This window comes from Microtus ochrogaster, chromosome 18, assembly GCF_000317375.1.
Source record: "Microtus ochrogaster isolate Prairie Vole_2 chromosome 18, MicOch1.0, whole genome shotgun sequence".
In the NCBI taxonomy this organism is placed as follows: Eukaryota; Metazoa; Chordata; class Mammalia; order Rodentia; family Cricetidae; genus Microtus; species Microtus ochrogaster.
The window spans coordinates 1,238,862-1,242,746 of record NC_022020.1 but is presented as its reverse complement, the minus strand read 5'-3'; positions in this window follow the sequence as shown (position 1 = coordinate 1,242,746).

Sequence of the window (3,885 nt, the reverse complement as noted above, 5' to 3'; positions counted from 1 at the left end):
TCCACCCACCTATGTTCTAAGCTATGAGCCCAAGCAGTTTGTTTATTACTTAACCAATGAAATCAACAGATTGATATATGACACTCCCACATCAAGGATTGATACATGGAAGGCACAATAGGTCAATGAGAGGAGCGTAGAAGCACTGCATATGTATGCTGGTGATTATCACTATTATCGAAGTATGTCTTGAATTGTTTGTTACCTTTTCTCTATCTTCCCTTGCAAAGGCATGATAGAATCACATAATTTTCTAATACATAACAAATTCATTCTATGAAAATAATTTATTAAAAATGTTTATTAAGTATCTTCAAGTTATAAAAATTGTTATACGAACCAGAAGAGATCAAAGGAAGAAATGTGCCTTTGTTACACTAGGAAATTTGCATTTTATTAGGGGAAGGTAAGTGATAAATAAATATAACAATATATACCATAAAGTGTATTACATATAATGGTATGTTGTATGGTATACAAAGTCATGTAGATTACTGCAGTATTGTATTGGGTAGCCAATGCATACACAGTATATGAGAATATATAACATATAATGGTACAAGTACTCATATATTATGTGGAGTAGAACACAAAGGTGAGAGATAAAGCCAAGGGTTTTTTTCTGAAGAGTAGTTAGAGCAGGCCCTTCTGATGAGAAACTCTGAGTTGGGCTTGCTTTGACTTTTTCTTATTGGCTCTTAAGTTCACTTACAATTTCTTTCATATAACACAAGATCTTTCTTTTTTTGTTAATTTGACATTAAATTATATACAAAGAAAGATCTTTGTGGATGTCTGAGGGGAGGAAGGGTATGGAGGAAGAGTATTCCAAGAAGAAATAACCAGAAGTACAAAAATCTATGAGAGTGCATGATTTTTCTGTAAGAAGCCAGTGTAAACCAGGCAGGTGAGATTCAGCTGATGGGAGTGGCAAGCAGGAAAGTTAGTGTCTGGTGGCATGTTAGGCAAGTGAATCATAGCACAAATTTAGGAGCAAGCCATGGCAACACTGGTCACTTTCATCACTGTATACAAGTTTATATTAACAGGGGAACAAAAGCCATGCATCTGGTATTTTGTTCTACATCTTATATTTGGTAGCCTGGTGGTCTTTGTGGTCCTTGTCTTAAGTCATTCATCTCTAAGTGGATTCTGGTAAACAACATGGGGCTTCTCATGGCTACCACACTGTGCTGACCAGTGGGTTTCTGAAGTCAAGGGAAGTTGCCCAATTTGTAGCATTGGCTGATGCTTGTTGTGTCAGTCCTTCTACCACAGCCGACTTCAATTTACCAGTGTTTGAGCTTCAACTTTCCAGAATACATAGCTGACTGTGATTCTGAAGGCATGCTAGCCTCATGCTGCCTAGGTCCTCACACTGAGCCAGAGATAGTCCTCATGCAGATAGATTCGGTGCCTGGGAATAATTTCCTTGTGAGTTTTTCTCCTAATGTTTTATCTTTTCTTTCTTGGCTGTGGGTTCACCTGTTGATAATTACTTTCATGTAAAAATTACCTATTTTATAAATGAGCAGGTCTTTCTGTTTCCTACAAGTTTACAGTGATAAATCAGGCGTTATTTAAATTTTCAACAGGTCCCTGATTTGTGTCATTAAAACTATAAAAATTCTTGAGTTAAAAATTGTGTGATTCTTAGGGATAAAATTGATCTTATACTGTTAGAAAAGAAAAATCTCATGCCTTTATTTCTGTTTGTGGTAGCTCTGTATTTGGGGTATGTTATGCTGCTTGAGATATTAGTTTCTCGAAGACATGTGTTCTACTGCAAGGGGATCTCTTGTGTATTACTAGTGTCTTTGAAGTTTTATATATACTTTATTTTATAATTCATGGTTAGATATATCTATTCTACATTTCCACAGTATAGCCAGAGGCCATCTTAGACCAGCAAATTCATTAAGAACATTTTTTATGTTCCAAGTCTTGGTCAAAATAATTTTGTTAAAATTTTAGTGTTTTGTATTGTTAAACTTTATTCTAAAACTCTTCCCATTCCTTGTATTAATTTTTAATCAATTAACTATTTCCATTCTCAATGACGACAAACATATTACTTTACAGCAGTTTACTTACTGCCTAGTCTGTGTTCTATATTGGCAAATGTTTATTATAACTGGTTTACACTGCGGAACCCAAGATAACTATAGTACCTTGAACGTCCATTAGACGCCCTCACTTTGCCTCATGGCCATTGCTATTCTATGTGGAAATATCTCTCTGTCCATCCTTATCTTTCTATAATCACATTCCCTCAATAATAGCCTGAGATAGCTTTTAATAACTTGAACTGGGTGGCGGTGGCATACGCCTTTAATCCCAGCACTTGGGAGGCAGAGTCAGAGGCTCTTTGTGAATTTGAAGCCAGCAAGTTTCAGGACAGGCACCAAAGCTACACAGAGAAACCCTGTCTTGAAAAACCAAAAGAAAACAAAATAACTTAAATCGTGCCAACTGTAAGCTTGTGCAAATTTTATCATTGTTGTGAAATAGACCTTTCCAAATATCGAAATTCAAAGCATCAACAATTTTATTTGAACGCTAAGATTGTTTGGTGAGCTCAGTTGGATGGTTTTTTGCTTACTTCATCTCCTTTCACCTAGTGGCTGTGCTGTGTCCATCTGTCAAATGGTGAGCATTGGGTAGTCTTAGACAGCCTCTCGTACCTGCTCGGCTGTTTTTGTTGTCATGTAGGTTGTATAACTTCCAAAAAATTGTCCTGGGGTCTTTAACATGATACTGAATGCATTGTAAGAAAGTAAAGCCTAGTTTACTCTGTTCCACCTCCTATTTATGTCACATTTACATTGTTTTACTGCTGAAAGAAAGTTACTTGCTAAATATAAATATTAATATGGAATGTGAGTATAAAAGGATTTATAACAGTGGATCATGTCTTTCTCACATGGAAAAGAAAACTTACTCTTCATGTTACCAAAAGTTTGATTTAATCACAGAATATGCCTAGCAATCCATGCTATTATGATATTTGTTGGGTACAGATACTTGCAGAAGTTTTCAATGTATCATATCTGGTGTATTTTTAAACAAGAGAACAACAAATCAAATAGAGGGAGAATTTGTGTATGTACTTAGAGTGGACGCAGTGTAGAATATGCAGTGCTCGAGAGAAAAGAGAAAGACTAAAGAGATGGATCTGTGTGCATCAAAGGTGGTTAAGAAGTCTATGCTGACCTTCGGGGATTTTTGTCATGGAAATTTATATGCCATGGGGTGAATGGATGAATGAATTCAAGATGTAAGGGCAAAATAATATGAGAGAGAGAGGGTCTTATTATTGGTTTATGTTATAGTGAATTGAAACTCTTTCCCCTGGACATGTTGGAGGCAGTTTTCCCTAAATGCACTGAACATATGCACTTGATTTTCAGAAGGGTCAAGATATTAGACACACAGAACGTCTTGAGAATGTGCGCTGCTGCTATGCATTTTGTCATACTGGGTGAAAGACAGAGCTGGATGGACCATTTTCAAAGCTGAGGAGAGGATGATGGAGAGTTGTGCATGTGGAGGAATTCTAGCCTACCAGTGTGATAGGAATGGTAACTCCCAAGACAGTTCTGCTTTGCAGAGGAGACTAGATTACATCTGAAGCACCGAATGGACCTAGAGGAAATTGCAGAATGAGAATGGCTGCATATGTATAGGGGTGGGCCAATAACCTCATTCTCTTTAACCCTGTGGTGCTAAATAGCAGGCCAGAACTGTGTATTTATTTTCTGCTCACCACTGAGCCCATTAAAATCACCCTCCTGGCCGGGCGGTGGTGGCGCACGCCTTTAATCCCAGCACTTGGGAGGCAGAGGCAGGCGGATCTCTGTGAGTTCGAGACCAGCCTGGTCTACA